Consider the following 20,165-nt stretch of genomic DNA (forward strand, 5'->3'; position numbering starts at 1 on the left):
GGGCCGACTGCAACATGTGTGTCATCATGTGGGCATAAAATATGTAGTCATAGATTGAGGCCAAGGGCCAGATGTATCAAGCTCCGGTGTGCATTTCTTAAAAAGCTAATTTTAAGAAATCGCTATTTAAGAAATGCAAAATGGGATGTATCAAACTTGCGAGTTGGTAATAGCGATTTCTTAAAATTCGCAAAGGCAATTTGCGAGTTGCAAATACCGAATTGCAAAATAATTGCGAAATGGTATTTGAAAATCGCAAATTGCAAAAACAGCAAACCGGAAGAGGCTGATGCCAAAACAACCTGGAAGTGAATCACCCAATGCTGTTTCCAGGAGGCATACCCACAGGAGCAGACACAGCCCAGCACCAGAGAGGCAGCCTTGTGATCCATCCAGGACCAAACAGCAACATGGCCACTCATGGGAATGTGAAGGAGAAAGGAGACAGGAAGCGCAAGCTCAAATTCAGTTAGTAGGAATTGGAGGTGCTCACTGAGGAAGTGGTCAGGAACCACGACAAACTTTTTGGGAAGAACTCACTACAGGTTCCTGAAAGTGAGAAAAGGAAACTGAGGTCCGACATCCAGATCAAAATGTGCGCAGTGGGTGTTGCGCAGCGCTCTGTCGAGGAGATACACAAGCAATGGTATGACTTACGTTCCTGTGCCAAAGAGAGGGTAGCCAGCAGGCTAAAGGAGGTAAGGAGGACTGGAGGAGGGCCACCCACCGAGACACCGTCCACACCAATGGAAGACATGGTGGAGTCCACACTGCTTCCTGAAGCTGTCAGTGGTGTAATTGACATTGGCACCTCAGGGACCCCCATCACCAGCAAAGGTAAGGGCAGTGATAATATGTTTCCCCATATGTGCATGTACAAATACCCCCTAGAAAATAGCTATTAGCACGATGCAGTGTGATAAGTAGTCCCTGCCACATCTTACATACAAAACAACAATGCCTTTTTGGAGTGGTATTCCACACCCCTACAGTGCAACTACCACATAAATACAAAATAGTGTCCAGCCACATAGCGAAACAACACATACAACTCATAGTGATTCGATGTTAGTGTACATTTAATACTATCATGCAACATTTTGTGAAATATTCAAAAATTACATGCTGCACATTGTTGTTGTAGATGTCCCGGGCCCTGACACAGCAGAAGGTGGAAATGTGGGGGATAGCGAAAAACAGCCACAGTCCAAATCAAACACCAGTGAGTCCTTCATTATTGCACCAACTAGACGCAGGGCAAGAGTGTTACCTCTCCCAGAGTATAACCTGGACTCAGATGAAATGCTGGATGAAGTACCCACACAACCCCCAGAGGCTAGATTCACAGGACGGCAGCAGTCCATGCCCCAGCGTCAGTCCACTCTCCTCAGGAGGCATCACGATGCAGGCAGACAGTGCACTGATGAAGGAGAGGGCCCATCACTCTTTGGCAGCCTTGAAGCTTCCATGCTGAAAGTGAAGCGCCTGCAATGTAAACACAAGAGGTCAATGCACAGGCAGTTTGTGTCTCACAATGACATCATGGGAGTACTGCACAAGTGGTTGGAGTCTCTGAATGAAAACGTGCTCAAGCTGCATGAGGGACAGCAAGCAGCAGCAGAAAACACAAAGGAGATGACAAATGCCATTAGGGAACTCTGCACTGTGATTCAGCAGGAGCGTGTCAGCCACCGTAGGCACCATCACCAACTTATGGGCAGGTTGGATGGGTTCTGCAGATAGGTCAATCGTCTCGCTACCTCAACTGCCTTGATATCACGACATGCTGTGGGCCTACAGGCAGAACAGCTTAGGCTGAACTAGGAGACATGTCAAGCTCCTGCAATACCACTTATAGTTACACAGTACTCATACACAAGTAAAGACAATAATCAGTGTTGCCACAAATAAAGGTAGTTTATTTGGGTGACACAAGGCCAAAAATATCTTAGAGGCAATACTCCTTCTAGAGGTAGGTGTTATACAAAATATATACACTAGGCACCAAAATAAGGTAAATAATTATACATAGAATAGTGCAAACAATAGGAAATGCTATAGTATGCAATGGGAGAAAATAGGTCTAGGGCCAAAACAAAACATATACTAAGAAAGTGTAATGCGAATCATGAATTCCCCCCTAGACAAGGGTAGTGTGTAGAGAATCGCTGGGAGAGTAAGAATACCACAAAGGTGAATAAAATACCTCACCCCAGAGGCCAGGAAAGTAGGAGTAAAGTACTGCAAGTTTCCTTATGACACACTACAAGTCGTGATTATAGTAATTGCAAGAATCAAGCAAGACTGCAAACAACAAATGGTGGATTCCTGGACCTGAAGACCTGCAAAGGAGACCAAGTACAGAAGTTGGAAGAAGTTCCAGGAAGGACAGGAGCCCCTGCCAACCTAGAAGAGGGTGCAAAAGAAGAGTCCCTGGTTGGACGAAGACTGCAGAAATGCACACAAGGAAGATGTCAGTGGGTTCCTGTATGATTCAATGGATGTCCCACGAAGAGAGGCTGGATGCAGGTGAGTTTCTGTGCTGGATTCGTCAAACAAGCCTTGCTTCCGGTAAAGTTAAGTTTTGCATCAAAGTGGTGGTGTCTGGACCCAGAAGGGACCTGAGGGCCTCAATTCATCATGAGGAGGAAGAGGGGGCTTTCAGCACTTCAGAGAGCCCTCAGTTGACCAGACAGCACCCACAAGAGCAGGGAAGTGACTCCCTCACTCCATGGGGAATTTCTTTGGTCCTTCTGGTGCAGGGTGAAGACAGGGAGTCCCCAGAGTGTGCACACTGTGGAAATTGTTGCAGTTGGTGGCTGGAGCTGAAGTTGCAGAGGAAAAGTAGCCCTTCTGGATACTTTGTTGCTGTTACAGCGGTTCGTGGAGCAGTCTGCGGTCGATCAGAGGTCAGAGGATGAAGCAGTAGTTGCAGAGGATTCCTGAAGGAAACTTGCAAGCAGAATCTGAAGAGAAACCCACAGGAGAGACCCTAAATAGCCCTGAGAGGGGGATTAGCTACCTTATCAGGTATGGACCAATCAGGAGGGGTCTCTGACGTCACCTGCTGGCACTGGCCACTCAGAGGCCTCCAGAGTGTCCCCACACTTTGGAAAACAAGATGGCTGAAGTCTGGGACACACCGGAGTAGCTCTGGGCACCACCCCTGGGGTGGTGATGGACAGGGGAGTGGTCACTCCCCTTTCCTTCGTCCAGTTTCACGCAAGAGCAGGGACTGGGTGTCCCTGAACTGGTGTAGACTGGTTTATGTAAGGAGGGTACCATCTCTGCCCTTCAAAGCATTTCCAGAGGCTGGGGGAGTCTGGGGGAGGCTACCCCTACCCAGCCTGTAACACCTATTTCCAAAGGGAGAGGGTGTAACACCCTGCTCACAATGGAAATGCTTTTTTCTGGCTTCCTGGGAATGAGCTGCTCAGACCCCAGGAGGGCAGAACCCTATCTGTGAGGTGGCAGAAGCTGTAACTGCAGTGCAAGCCTCAGAGAGCTGGTTTGGTAGTATTTGGGGTCCATGGTGGAACCCCCAGAATGCATGGAATTGGCTCCCCAATACCAAATTTGGAATGATTCCATGATCTTAAACACCTTACATGGCACAATTCGGGTTACCATTGTGAAGCTACATATAGGTATTTACCTACATGTAGTGCACATGTGTAATGGCGTCCCCTCGAGTGGAGTGCGTGGACATAAGAAGTGATGATGAGGAGTACAGGGGACTAGCTAGACTTGTAGCAATACTATGATGGTAATAGTGTGACAATGTTACTCGCACCTGTTTGTCTATAGTGCATAGCTATGTCCTATTCACACATATGTTACCTGAAGTCAAGGCAATGAAGATGCCACCTACAGCAATACATATAATTTGCGCAGTATTGTCATTACTTACATCAGAAATATTTGCACGTGATCTCAGCACGTCTTCATCTACCCTCTGCTGCACTGCTTCTGTCTACTGTGTGAAGGGGTGGCAAGGGATCACTATCCTCATCTGAGTCCGGCTCGGTGGGTTCCACAGGAATGCTCCTTGTTGATGCAATGTTGTGGAGCATAGCGCATGTAGCCACAATTTTGCATGTTGTTTCAGGGCTGTATTGTAGTGCACCACCACTCTTGTGGATGCATCTGAAGCGGCTTTTTAGCAGTCCGAAGGTCCTCTCCACAACACTGCGGGTTGTCCTGTGAGCAGAATTGCACCTCCTCTCGTCTGGCGTTGCAGGACTCAGGTAGGGCATCAGTATGAAGGCCTGCTTGGCATAGGCACTGTCTCCTGGAATGACATGAGAGTAAAATAAGTACTTGTTATATGTTAAGTCACATTTACATCAATGCAACATTGTCAACTATTACATTACTCAGAGGACATCCTTCGCCAAACTACCCAGCTAGGAGTCTTGCGTAAATTCCACTGTAGCGAAAGATGTAGGAGTCATGTGTGCTACCTGGATTTCTGGCCACGAGATCGGTCATGATGTTGGAGGCATTGCTAAGTACTTGTATGTTCATGGAATTTGAATTTTTACGGTTCCAACAAACATACTCTGTGGCCGATGGTGATCAGATAGCTACATGTTTCCCATTGATGGTGCCTATAACTTGTGGGAATTGGGCAATCTGGTAGAAATCACATTTTGTCTGTAGTAATTCCTGTGGGGTGGTGGGGAATCTTATGTGCTGTTGAATTTTGCTCAGGATGGCATAGAGAAATGCATTAAAAAATCGTGAGAGGGCACTCTGTGAGACCCCTCCTGCTGCTGCTATAACCCCTTGATAGCTCCCTGAGACTAATAGGTGCAGGGAGCATAATACCTGCACATGGGTGTGTATACTATTGGTCCTGTGTGTGGTGCGCTGCAAAATGGGTTGTAGATCAGCTATCAGGTCAAGTATCATGGCTGAGCTTAACCTGTACTTTTCATATATCTCCTCCTCTGTCTGGTCAAAAAGGGTTATGCGCACTCTGAAAATGCACTCCTCCCTCTCCTCAAACCTGACAGGATCCTCATACTCCTCACCATGACGTAGAGTGCAGCCATTGCAGAAAAGGGGCTGAGTCATTCTGGGCCTCTTTATATAGGTTGCACTTAGTTACCACCTGATTTCAATTCGTGGTAAATTGCATGTGCAAAAGGCCATTCTGCGAATATTCGCTATTTGCGATTTTTTGATGCATAGCATTGCAGGATGGAATTTGCGTGTCGCAATCTGCATATCGCAAATAGCGACATGATTTTGTGGATCGTTATCTGTGAATAGCAAATCTAGGTCTCAATTTGCGTTATGCAGATAGCGATTTGATAAATCATGACGCTATTTGCAATATGCAGATTGCAACACGCAGATTCATGTCGTAGTCGCAAGGATTCTCTATTTTAGCGATTCCTTATATTTGCATTGTGAATGCCTTTCATACATTGTGAAAGGCATTTTTGCATTCACAAACGGACAAATTTTGCAATTGGCACTGTTTGCGAATGCAAACAGGTTTGATACATCTGGCCCCAAGTCGTTTTTCCTTCATATCTGCTAAACACTCTTCTTGTATGACCTTTATGTAGCTGTAGATGTGTTTCATCATTGCAGGCTCCAGCACCTGTGCCACAACACTGTCATGTTTGTGTCATACCACCAGATGCATGGTCATTGTGTTCTGATGGGTGTATGATCAGGGACTGTTGTACTGCCATCTGTCTGTATCTTGGATTATGTGATGTTGGATTATTTTGGTGTGGTATGTGATGCAGCAAATACTATTTGGACAGAACGGCACAAAAAATAAAGTGAATGTGTCAGTCCTGGTGAATGAAATCATTGGAGTAGATCCCACATCATTGGGAGTCCAACGTCCAGAGACTCCTCCCATTGGAATTGGTGGGTGGTTGAGGATCAGTGAATGGAGTTAATATATGGCACACAAAGGAGTTCCTTTAGGAAGAGGTCACTTGCTGGCAGTGGTGGGTGTCTAGCCATCCGCACATCATAGATTCTTTGCTGGACATCCCCGCTTGTGTGTGTGGGGTATCTGCTGCTACAGAGGCAGGGGTGTCTGGGGAGGGTTCTCCCACTGACAGGACCTCCCTTCCAGTCGCTGGCACCGGTGTAGATGTGCCTGGCGTTGATGAGCCAAAGGAGGGGGGAAGAGTGGTTTTGAAAAGCTCTGCTCAGGACTGTGTATATCCCTCGTCACCGCTGTTAGGGAGGCCATGTTGGCATTGTGAGGCTCTATTTGTTCTCATATGTCCGTGAGCATGTCCCTCTATAGCTTCTTGATTGCACGGAGTTCCGTCAAGACCTGGCCCATCATGCCTTGGGACTCCTGATAGACTCCCAAGACGTGGCTGATGGTGTCCTGGCTAGGAGCAGTCCTAGTGGCCTCACCCCCGCTAGCCCTCAGCATCTCTCCCACAAACCCTATCCCCACGGGCCTGTGCCTTTGCTACAGGGTGCCCTCTCCCACTGGTTCCTAATCCCTCATTGTCCAATGTGTTGCACTGCAACTCAGGATCCAGGACTTAAAATTATAAACTACATTTAAAAAACCTAATATCTATCATACCAACAACTAACTTAATATAACAAAATAAACTCATTAAAATAATCACAAATTATATTTTTCACAATATTAACTGAAAACGATATTTAAAACAAATTTCTAAAAAACACTATTACTTACAAAAAAATCGATAAACTTGACAATAATATTTTATATCACAACATTTTTGCATCACAATATTTTTTCCCAATATGTTTGAGTTCTGATATTTTGAGCTCAATATTTTATCTAAACACCCTTAAGTGACCTCCTGTGTCACAGAGTTGATCAGAAAACTCAGAACATCAAGCTTATTTAATTGTCTGAAACATAAACTGCCAGAAGAGGGCTGCTCTTCATCTACTGGAGGTTCCAAATCAGAAGAAATGTAAGATATTAAGGGGGTCATTCTGACCCTGAACGACCGCGAGAGCAATGCCAACAGGCTGGCGGTGCTCTCAAGGGCATTCTGACTGCAGCGGTTTGCCCGCGGTCAGAAAGGGAAAACCGGCGGTCTCCCGCCGGTTTTCCGCTGCCCTTAGGAATCCTCAATGGCGGCGCAGCTTGCTGCGCCGCCATGGGGATTCCGACACCCCATACCGCCATCCTGTTCCTGGCGGTTCGGTCGCCAGGAACAGGATGGCGGTATGGGGTGTCGTGGGGCCCCTGGGGGCCCCTGCAGTGCCCATGCCAATAGCACGGGCACTGCAGGGGCCCCCGTAAGAGGGCCCCACAAAGAATTTCAGTGTCTGCTTAGCAGACACTGAAATTCGCGACGGGTGCAACTGTACCAGTCGCACCCTTCCCACTCCGCCGGCTCCATTCGGAGCCGGCTTCCTCGTGGGAAGGGGTTTCCCGCTGGGCTGGGGGGCGGCCTTCTGGCGGTCACCTGCCAGCCCAGCGGGAAACACAGAATCACCGCGGCGGTCTTCGGAACGCGGAGCGGTGTTCTGGAGGGGGAACTCTGGCGGGCGGCCTCCGCCGCCCGCCAGAGTTAGAATGACCCCCTAACTGTTTTAATACTTGTTTCTGAATGCATTTTCTTCTGGGAATAATCATTTCTCCCACATCAGTGTCATAACTAGGGGAATACTATGACGCATACACTGATGGAGACAAACAGGGAAACTGGGAGGAATATGTTCTTGAAAGAAATTGGTTCCTATGGTTGTCCTTCTGTTGCATATGGAAGGCCTCAGGTATTGGTCTTATCATCAACTTAAAATTCTTGTTTGATATATTCTGCTTCCCATCAGAGAACTTCCTTGAAGTTTGGCTTCTCCTTGAATCAGATACTATTTCCTTAGAGGGGAAGATAAAGAAATGCTTCATCCCCGAACCCTGCTTCCTTATCTTGTACCAGATGCACAGGTGAGTCTGAAAAATGTAACGTTCCTTCTATACCCACAATCAGGACGCCAAATACTCCCATGTTCTCACAAAATATATCTACCAAAAAAGAAGTATGTTAACTTTACCTCACTTTTAAATCAGAAATATGAATGAGAGAACATAAACAAATTCCCTGTCATGAAACCACTCCAAGCCCACACTTCATCTCAGGTTTTCATAGCAAACTTTTTAACAGGCAATAAAGCGGACAGGCAAAAAGAATTGCTGTGTCTTAGGAATCTCTAAAAGGAAAATATGAGACAAGATTTTCTGCTGAGTGTTTATGTTTCTTTTTACATTCTTGTGCACTTGGTCTTTTTAGGTTTTCCAAGTTCTTGATACATTTGTTGGAGAGAAAAATATGGTTGCTCAAAACTCAATCACTATACCCCTGCCTCAAGGATTCACCAAGGTGGCAACTAACAAATTAGGTAGAGGAAAGGACAGAGGACACTGTGAAAAGCATAGAAAAATACATGGGGGATCAAACATTGTACTCAAACCCTATTAGAGCCATCAGGAGGCAGTAGAACTGCAAAAGATATGTGTGCACAAGCAAAAAAGAGCTGAAATTCACAATAATAGTGAGGGCACCCCTATTAATAAAGATGTATCTAAGTACTCAGCTTTGCAGCAACAGCATCAATAGCTAGGATCACCTGGGCCAACTAATGGCTTCACCCACATTAATCCAGCCAATATCGCAGATTGTGCTGCTGGAACATCCCAACCGAAGTAAGTCTGCTTCTAACACAGGAGAACGAATGGGAAAGGCACTTGGGAATTTACTGAAACAGAATGAGTCTCTATACTCCACAATTCAATCAGAACACGACTATCATTTGCTCCGATATTGTCATTATTACACTACGTGTATTCTCTGACGCCTTGATAAGGTCCACAGGACCTCAGTTGGATAGCAAAGCTTGGTCAAAAGAGATGATTACAGAAGTAAGAACCAACACAATCATCCACATTATAATATCTGACCAGAAGTAGATTCCCATTCTGAATTGTTGTTGGACAAAAGCTTGCTGAATGTTCTGGCACTGATTTCTGAACGAGCTGCTGAAGAGTCAGACACCGAGAACTAAGACAGCACCAGATATCCTAGCTAAAGCAAAAGCTCAGTAAACAAACATATTAATCAAAAATAACAAAAACAAAATGATAGACACACACAAACCGCAACCACACACAAATCACACAAACCAAATATGCTTCTCTTATATTGCAGCCAAACCTCTGTGTATTAAAAATCTCAAATCATTTTCAGGGGCTGGTCGGTACCGAACAAGCAAATTAGGGTAATTTACAAGAGAGCTGTAAAGATCTTAGATTAACATAGTGAAAGTATGTCCCCAGCCAATACGTCTTGTCCACAAGATTCAGAACACTACTCCACTCAATCCTCAACTACCATGTCCCCGACATCTATGTTAAAGATAATTCTGAAAGCCATTTTGTCAATAAAAAGTAATTCAGCGGAGCAGTCAATATAGTTTACTGAATCGCAAAAATGGTTTGGTGAATGGGAAAGTGCATTTTGCACATCACAAACGGCCCGATTCGCAGTTTGCGACATGCAAAAAGCTACGTACATGTGGCCCTTAGCCCCTTTTATGTTTATTGAGTAGAGCAATTGCATGACACTTTTGTAACTGCAAAAATCAATGTGCAAGGTTTGCATAGACCTAGTTTTGATGGATTACGTTTTGCCATGATTCTATTGGGGTGTTGTTGAAACTTTTTGAAGTCCAATATGTGTGATTACTGGCACCATGGCGATCTAAAGAAGAAATTTATATTTTGTGAAAGTGTCAATTTTTTGCAATTATCCATGCATTGGGTAGTCTCGCAAGGACCCGCTGCACAGGCATGATGGAGAAGTAGGAAGCTGTTTTTTTGCACAGTGTTTTTACTAATGGCAAAGTTATTTTATTAATTATGAAACAGACACGCGTAACCCAATATTATTGACAGAGGTGTTGGTCACAGAAATAGAATATACGTGAAATTGTCGACCATTTGCAGCCCTGTGTAGTCCTAAAAATGAAAAGATTGCAAGATCAATAATGTAAAAAGAATGCAGGTGGCACATTTCAAAAATGCCACTCTCAGATAGTGCCGGATTAATTTGCAAAAGGATGCTTCTTTTTTTCAATAAGTCTGCATATGAAAAAACTAACGTGTGCTCTCGACATATGTTAAATATAAAGGCTGCACATGACAAGGTTGCAACAGTCAGAGAAAGGGGAGCTGGAAATGTCTTCCATATATACGTCAACTGAAAAGACAGCATTGTGAATTTTTGACTCATGTAGTCCTGGCACCAATGAGGCACACAACTTTAACTTGTCAGTCCATGTGTTTCCAACCACAGATGATGGCAATTCAATGTGTCTATGCAGAAAAGAAACATAAGCCATAACTTATGTCTCTATTGGAACATTTAGGTAATTGTTCTTGTGTGTTTCCCATCAATAAAGCAGAGCAGGAAGGATCAGACGCAAATGCGTGCAGGAGAACCACTTGAACTTTTAGTGGACAAGATAATTGCTAATGAGCCGTTTGGATCACAGGCATATTTCACATTCACCTTCATGAACAAGCATTGGCATTGGCAGTGCTAAAATGTCTGGCTTCAAAGGAATTATGGCCCTCATTCGGACCTTGGCGGGCGGCGGAGGCCGCCCGCCAAAGTCCCGCCGTCAAAATACCGTACCGCGGTCGCAAGACCGCGGCGGGTATTTTGACTTTTCCCCTGGGCATGACGGGCAGCCGCCGAAAGGCCGCCCGCCAGCCCAGGGGAAAACAACCTTCCCACCATGAAGCCGGCTCGTAATCGAGCCGGCGGAGTGGGAAGGTGCGACGGGTGCTACTGCACCCGTCGCGTATTTCACTGTCTGCTATGCAGACAGTGAAATACAAGCGGGGCCCTCTTACGGGGGCCCCTGCAGTGCCCATGCCATTGGCATGGGCACTGCAGGGGCCCCCAGGGGCCCCGCGACACCCCCTACTGCCATCCTGTTCCTAGCGGGCGAACCGCCAGGAACAGCATGGCGGTAGGGGGTGTCAGAATCCCCAAGGCGGCGCAGCAAGCTGCGCCGCCTTGGAGGATTCCAACGGGCAGCGGAAAACCGGCGGGAGACCGCCGGTTTTCCTGCACTGACCGCGGCCAAAGCGCCGCGGTCAGAATGCCCTGCGGGGCACCGCCGGGCTGTCGGCGGTGCTCCCGCCAACCGCGAGCCTGGCGGTCACAGACCGCCAGGCTCGTAATGAGGGCCTATGTATGGTAATGTGAAGCATTACAAGTAAATAGCATGGGAATTGACATGTATTTGTGTGGAAGCAAAGAACTGTAGAGTAATATTGGTGCAAGCTGCACTGTCAAGCCAGTCCTAATCATTAACGTGGGTTAACGCCTGCACTCCTGTCCATGCTGTTGCCTGCAACAACAACAAAAAGAAATTGTCTAGTTATCTAAGATACTTTAATAGCATTCTTATGTCATGTGCATGCACTTCAATGTTTAAAGTCAGGCATCTGGATCACAGCTGTGTGGAAGGCAAACACCTTTTTTGTGAAAGCACACAACTTGTGCCTTGTCAAACATGTATTCCTAGCTCCCAGTGTGTGGATGGAGCTCTGGTGAGAGCTGCGCTGTCAAGTCAGAGTATACTAAATAAGTTTGGCATAGATACTGTGGAAAGTTAATGCAGTTGCATTAGTTAAAATTAATCAGAAGGGTTAAAAACGAGAAAAACATGAAGTAAGCTAAAGAACATAGAGGAATAGGTGGTGGCTCACAATGGGTGTTGAATGAGTGCTAATACAAACTCCATGCAATAATGGATGTTGGCTCAATTGAGGGAATTGGTGGTACAGAATTACGGTTGAATATTTAAACATAATATTGAGCTAATTGCAAGTCATACTACTTTATAATTCATATTCCATTTTGACCTGGCATTGACGGTCTTCTTTTATGTTGAAATTTGGTGATGGTCAAAGTCAGAGGCATAATGCATATACGGATTGTGCACATGATGATACGTCAAATAAAGATGCAAACAACCTGCAAATGTTACAGGTTGCTATGCCATATGTTGGAGGCCTCTCCAAGCTCCATCTTCCAACGATTGCCACTACACAGAAGAGGTTGTGATTTTTGTAACATTATTTGATTAAATAAACCTTGAATTTCCTAATCCTATAATGTAGGAGATACCCAAAGCACAACATAGACCGTCAATGAGCTGAAGTTATTGACCATTGTTCGGTAAATCAAAAGAAGTAATGGAAACTCATAATGTAAATGAGAAAGTGTCACGCCATATAGGCATCCTACAGATATGTAGAAATCCGTCTCAAGCCATGTAGGCATAGTCCTGCTCTTGGCGGGATGGCAGAAGCTTGGAGAGCATTATGAAAGCTACAGAAACGTTCATGCTTCTATTGTAAAGGTCGGTAAGACTGACTCAAAGGTTGTGAACGAAATGCGCCAGCTGCTAGTGATACTATCAGTCACAGAAGCCAAAGATCATGATGAATGAGGAGCATCAACATTCACCTACTATTCCACCCAGAACTCAACATCTACCTCTTCTCTCTCACCTCACCAGGACAGGAGCTGTGATCAACAACAAATTAATTCAATAAACACGTTGATAACTTTACGTGAAAAAATGTCGGCGGCTCAGGATTTCAAGCAATAGTTTGTATAGGCTTTACTTTCCTAAGCCTCTCCCATTTAACTTTAAGTATTCCCCATTTTCCCACCAATCCTCCTGGTTCTTTTCTTATTTACTACTAAATCATATATCTACATGTGTGGAGATCTCTACCCTCTTCACGGATATGAAAGGAGAGGTGGAGGTGAATTGCATCACTAGGAAAACAAAGAAATTATTATTTTACTTTAAGAGCTTGCAAATCTCCCACTCTCATTACTAAAGTAATTGTGAGGAGAAGTACTATCTTCCAGTCTCTTGAAAGTCTCCATCATCTGCTGCAAAGTGGGCAAGAAAGCAACTGGCAACTTCATGATCTCTGGTTCTTTCTAGACAAGGTCTGAAAGACTAAAGATGGTTGTCTGCTCTAATGCGGCCAATAGTCATATATTTGGTATGCCACCTCCTCATCTAAGGGCTCATCTTCCAACTCCGGGACATAACGGAAATCTAGTGCCAGGCTGCAGGCCACCTCTGAGACATATTGTTTGCTAAGGTCTGCCTCCACCTCAAAGTCTAGAATTTAGCTAGGTAGGCTTGCTGTCCCCTACAAGGCTAGAAATGTGCCTGGTGACCAAAAAAAATCTGTCATTGATGGTATTGTCAATGGTGTCAATGTTGAGGCTGTGGTTACCACTGCTCTATAAGATATCAACTGTGATGGGACTTTGTTGATGGTGTCATTATTGATAGTGTCACAATTTATGGTTTTGCTGTTGATGGTACAATGACAGACATTTACGTTGCTGATGGTATGGTCCTCTAGGAACATTTTTGTCATTGATGAAGGTCTGGTCATTGGTGGGGCCAATGTCAATGATGAGCTCCTTACAGTCACCTGCAAGGTTTGTCTCACAGGGATCATAGGGCTTTCGGCAACAATTGTGTTTATGATGTCACAGCAATGGTGGCTTCTTTCTCATCATCAACAATGATGACAGAAAAGACACTGGTGAGAATGGCACCTATTGAGGATGTCCAGGGAGCTGGATTTTTACACAGTTGTTTGCCAATTATGGTGTATGTCCTTTGTGAAGTGTTTTCATGAGCAAACACTAGTGAGGAGGTGATTTTAGGAATTTTAGTGGAAGTGCTTGGTGTAGCACCTCTTTTCAAAGAAGCATCCCTAGATGAGGGACGTCCCCCAGAGCAGGAGAGTATTTCTGCTTTTTCAAGTACATACAGGTCCAACCTTCTCTTCCTATCCTTTGCATTCTTAGAAGGAAAAGTCTGACAAATATCACACTATGAAGCCGTGTGAACTGGATGGAGGCAATAAATAAATTACTCATGTGGATCATTCAAATAAATATTTTTCTATCTACAGGGGGTGCATGGGAAAAATAGATTTTCCCTCTCAGTCATTCATGATGACATCTGGTGACAGAAGAAATGCCTTGCTGGAACAGAAAATGGAGCTTTAGAATATTATTCTAAAAACCACATATAGTGCTCTGAAAGCTGAAGACAGGACTAGACCAGTACCAGGGTATAACAGGAAAACAACCAGATAAGGTTACGGAGAGATTAGAGCGAACTTCTTGTTGTGGACTCCCACACTCAATATGCAGTAGACATCTCACCTATAGAAGCCTCTAGGGGGAGTAGAAGAGCTTAGTACTTCCACCTCAAAAACAGATGTTCATGCGGTTTAGTTGATTTCACTACTAAACAAACATTGTTGTTGAGGCTTATGGCCATTTTAACACAGTTTACTGTTATTTCATGTCACCAAAGATTCCTAGGTTGCTAACATGGAAAGTTTAAAGGATGTGAATATATGAAACATTCAAATGCTAGAAGAAATGCAGTTTGTGAATGTGTGAAATATGTTTACTATTAAAGGAGTAAATCCCATACACATCAAACCTAAACATTATCTGCAAGTTCTTAGCAAGCTGCAGTACCTTCTAAAATGTTCACAGCATGTTGACCTGCTTCACCATCAGACTTAATCCTATCTTTTTCTGGCATGGATAATGTATTCTGTGTTGAATAAAGTGGAACATGTAGCCCATTACAAGGGACATCCACACTTTGTGAGTATTTTCCATTATAGCACCCACCCACAAGGGCATACAGCAAAATCTTCTTTTCTTGTATGCCCAATTTTATTGTCGTCTATAGTATACCATTTATCAGGTTCAAATTGAAGATGCAGTATTGGAAAGAGTAACTAGAGCTTCAGGTATCACTCCCTGCCACCTGTGCATAGAATAGGAATGATGTAAGGATACCATTTCTGGCATTTACTGAACATAGACAGCTATGCACTAAAGGTACTCACCCAGTAACCAGTTCCACTCATGTCATAAAATTATCATGAATCAGGTTACACTAATGTTGCTCATGATGTATAAATCATCACGGATCCTTGATAATTTCATGGGGTGGAGTTTTGAATCATATGTATATACTAAATCATCTTTGGAACTGCCATTTGTAAGCACAATATGTACCAATTACAAGCATCACAGCTCTAAAATTAGCATAGCAGATGAAACACTGAAAATAATAATTGGAAAAGATCTCTCAAAGACTTCTTAAAGAGCATTCAATGGACCCTTCCTTATTTAGGAAAGAGACAAGTTTTTAGGTCTTTCCTGAAACTGGGCAAATTCTTATTAGCCCTAAGTTCTGCCGGCAAGTTGTTCCACAGCTGAGTAGCTGTAATGTTGAAAGATCCTGCACTCTAGCCTTTTGGTTTTAGAATACACATTCCCTCGAATATTTGTAACATTCTCACATTGTTTTGGTGCAACTCAGGCACAACAATGCTGGACAAAGACACAATGGCATTTAAAAAGGATATTTCACAGCATTATGTTCAGCATTTTGTCAAGAAATACCATGTAGTTTGGAACTGCGTACACTTCATCCAAGATGTGGGTTGTATCCATAATAAAGTTGGCTGGGAAGTGAAAGACACTTTTGCTACTTCACCCCTGAGAGTAACCGTGGTGTCAGAATCAAGAAGCGGAACTCAGAACAAAAACACTGTGTAACATGTTTAATCAATAATAAGGGTGTTTCAAAATGAAAAAATAAAGAGCAAGAGTTTTAAGGTCATTTAGTTGGACAGCAAGAGTATGCAAAAGAGACTTCAAGATGTCCACCGTCAAACACTCCTTAGAGCACTCTATTTGCTCAACATCACCCATCCCAATGTGTTACATTCCGTAGTTATAGTTAGGTAGGGTGTATGCATCATAGTGAAATGTTGTTGAGAGCCTTTTGGAGACTTTGTAGTTTCTTGTTTTTAGGACCATGTTTTGGATGGAGTTACCAAGAGGGAATAGGCAACACAGGCAGTGTCTCGGAGCCCCGCCTGGTTGCAAGAAAGTGTCTCCTTGGGGAAGAATGACACTACCACAACACCTTTGTGTGTAAAAGGCCTCTTTATTGGAAACAGGTGCACTTACAATGCAACAGCCCTTGGCCTACGACCTCACAAAACTAACAACCTCACTATACATTAATTTAACCTATCAAACTCTCCCCCTCCCCTACCCTATCCTCCCCCCTTCCTTTTTCCTTAACCTTGTAGTCTCTTAATATACTCTTCCTATTGTAATGATTTCTTTGCTGCATCTGTTTTGTCACCTTAAGAATCTCCTGCTGCCCCATACCCCCCAAAATGTTTGTGTCTGAGTTGTCCTGCTGCTGTCCATGCCCCTTAAATGTGAAGGTGTCTTGTCAGATCTGCCGTCCCTCCCTGTTATAGCTGTCATGGGAAACTGTTTCAGTCTCCGACTGCACCTGTTCCCTAGCAACAACGTACAACTATACCCCTTTTGTGCACCCATTCTCCAACAAAGCCCCTCAGCCTCTACTTGACCCCTACAAACTTCACCCCTTAACCCAATAGCCCTTGGGAGGGAGGGTGGTAAAAAACTTTGGGTTGCCCAGCCGGCCACCATGTGGCTTTTCCTAAAATGGTGGCACGTCCCCAAAATGGCTCCTTAATATAACTCCCTCATAGCCCAAAAAGCACCCAAACGGCGCCTGTGGATTGTGCCACTTCCCCAAACATCTCTGTGGGAGACCTCTCGTTCCTCCGGCAATCCCCCCGGGAAGCACTTAGCGAGCAGTCTTGCTAGCGAAGTGGGAGACTATCCAACTAATAGACTCTTGAAGAAAGTGTTACAGCAGAGTGCAGCATCACTAAAAGGCAGTTTATTGTTGTGTGCAGACTCGATAAAAGAATAGGTCACTTCAGCACTCTGATGAGAGATTATGGAAGCGTTCCCCACGGTCCGCATATTTCACCAAAAGAAAGTGACACTTCTGTGCAAAGATTCATGATAAAGAAGTCATTTCTGCAAGTGCTTCATATCTAAGGCGTTTCCAGAAAAGGAAAGTCTATAGTACTGAGTAATGCAGCAGATTATTTTTGAAACTCAGTATAAAAGAAAAATTATCTGTATTTAAACATTTATTCTTGTACTTAGCTATATGATTCTTATCCACCTGCTGTGTGAGAAAATGAAGTAGCAGTCTTCCAGCTTATTGTCACACAAGCATTCCTGTGAGAGACAAATGTTTTGGAGTTGATATGTTAAATTAATATGTTGAATTGAAAAAACTTGCATGTTAAGGTAACTACCTGAAAACTGAATAGTTATAACAAGGAAAAGAAAACAAAGAACATGAAAGTTAAAAGTGAGTTATAAAAGATCTGTACTCAACAAGAACAGTAACACTTTCAAAAACATCTGTCAGAAGAGGAGCTAAGGCCAATGTCTAGTGGGTAGGTAAATCTGATAGTAAAATATATTTAGATATTGTGAAGGTATTTTAATATTAGAGTAATAAGGTGTTAACATCTTTAATTGTAGGTATTTCTCAACAACTACACAGCAAGACCAAAAGTGAGAGTAGATTTAATCTGACAGAAGGATCCAATAGAGATCACATTTTACTAATAAATTCGTGGCATAGAAGTTAGAATTGGCAACTTACAAACCAAAAACCTAACACAGAAATTAACATGAAATGTTTGAATTATGGCAGACATTGTGACCTCCATTCATTTTGGACTTTGCGTTTTGCCATGGAAAGATGTTGTGAGTGTTTTATCCAAGTGAACTACTAACATAAATTAATATGTAAAGTATAATTCTTAGAAAAACAGTATAGGTGAAGGATATATTATGAGCATTAAATGAACATGAATTATTCCAACTCATATTGATCTAAATTAATTTATTAATGTGAGTTACATGTCTGCAAAGAAATAAATGCATGTTTAAACTGTTTCTATTTTCAAAGATAATGTTTGCAATCAAATAATTTGCTTTGCATATTTGACTTAAATTGTAAGGTGTGCAATAGAATTTATATGTAGTAATTTCATTAAAATATGTATTTAGGCTTTCATAGCTATAAGAGGCCTGAAGATTCATTTTTGCAGCAGTAGTGGAGGAAGTGCCAATTCATTCTATTCTCTTTGACCTGAATTAGTTCCTAGGTTGCTGATGTGTTGGTTAAATGTCCTATTGTATTAAAGACAGAGAAAATGCTGTAATTATTAACAAATGGGACAGTATTTGTTCAAGCTGCTGAACAAGACTGGAAGTATTATTAAATTCACATGAGAACTGTTAGAACCATCCTGTGCACTGTACGTAAGAATCGCAAAGTTTCAATTGATAAACAAGTGTTATATTTTGACGGGACTTTATGGATTAATCGAGATGACATCACACACTCCCTGAGAAAATCCATAATAGTTGCAGACTTGTTATCGTCAATGGTTTTCTATTGGATATTGATTAATTTACGCAAGAAGAGCGCAAATGGAAGACCAATTGGGGACATTTCAATTTAGGGAGAGACCTTTAAAACTTGTAATCAGTTGAGTCTTGCTGATGACCCCTTGATGTGTGCCTGCTCCCACTTCTCCTGAATCCTTATGGACCTCACTTGTCCTCTGAAGAATTAAAAGTCATCCTTCCTATTACTTCATTTGCTTATGCTGTTCATTACTAATATGCCCAATAAATTCTGAACCGCTGACCTACTCTATGTGCATCTCATGTTCTGCATTGCCCTTGATGCCACTATCTACTGATGATGAAGCTGTGAGCGCTCTGGACCAACAAATCTTTTCTGTCTGCTGTCCCAAAAGGTGAGGTTTATAATCCGGGATGTGGTTTCTTGTTTTCTTTTCAGCTTAGGTGACTACACCAGTGTATTTTTATAGTAAGTTACCCTGGTTAGATGATTTTCCAAATCATTTTTGTTTCTTCGTTTGTTTTGCCCGCATGTGTTAGTCTGACCCCACAAATGCAAGTCCAAATTCGTATTAAGGATAATAATGGACCATCCATGACGACTGTTATTAATAGAATTTTGATGATTTACTGATGTCACCATCACCTGCTTTGAAATCTGATTTTGATGTGCATTTTACAGTTCTATAGATTTCTGGTGTCCTCTTGGAGTGTCTAACAGTATTGATGTTTTGTAGGCTTAATCTCTTTGGACGTTTTGGTCAGTTTATGGTTTTTATGCATGTTTATAGCTTAATTTTGAACACCATTTATGTTACATTGACTTTGCGGTTATAAAAAAGCTTTGAAACTTTATTCAGTTTGGGGACTCGATTCTGTGGTTTAATTGGTCATGGCGTCTGAATCTGTTTATGTTAATCGTGTTATTAATTTATGTTGAATGAATCTGATTAGCACACTCTTCACTGAGTCCAAAGATCCAGTCAACCTCTAGTGTAGGTGGGACAAATTGTGGCGCCTCACTAGAGCGCATGTGGTTTTTGAATCCTAGGTGGGAGGAAGTCCTCCTTGTGCACTCCAGCAATTTTGGTAGCAGAGTTATCATTTCACCTCATGAGGAGGGGAGTCAGATTTTGCCCACATTGTGAGTCGTTCTTGGTGAAGGGAAGGGGTAGGTGAATTTCCAGCACTGAGGGCCAGATGTAGAAAGCCTTTTGCACGTCGCAAACTGCGAAAAACGCAGTTTGCGACGTGCAAAAGGCCTAACGCGATGCACAACCTCAAATTGCGAGTCGGTACCGACTTGCAATTTGAGGCTGCAACTCGCAAATAGGAAGGGGTGTTCCCTTCCTATTTGCGACCGCATCGCCATGCTGAGTTGCTTTGTGACCGCGAATGCGGTCGCAAACCAACTCGCAGTTACCATCCACTTGAAGTGGGTGGTAACGCATTCGCAAAAGGGTCTTCCCCTTTGTGAATGACAAAAAAATGTTTTTTCAGAGCAGGCAGTGATCCTATGGACCACTGCCTACTCTGAAAAAAACGAAACCAAATGGTTTCGGAAGTTTTTCTTTTTGCAACTCGTTTTCCTTTAAGGAAAACGGGCTGCAAAAAGAAAAAAAAAACTGCTTTATTAAAAAAGCAGTCACAGACATGGAGGTCTGCTGTCTCCAGCAGGCCACCATCCCTGTGAGTGCATGGACTCGCTATGGGGTCGCAAATTGCGACCCAACTCATTAATGTTCATGAGGT

Source organism: Pleurodeles waltl, chromosome 4_2 (assembly GCF_031143425.1).
Source record: "Pleurodeles waltl isolate 20211129_DDA chromosome 4_2, aPleWal1.hap1.20221129, whole genome shotgun sequence".
Taxonomy (NCBI): domain Eukaryota; kingdom Metazoa; phylum Chordata; class Amphibia; order Caudata; family Salamandridae; genus Pleurodeles; species Pleurodeles waltl.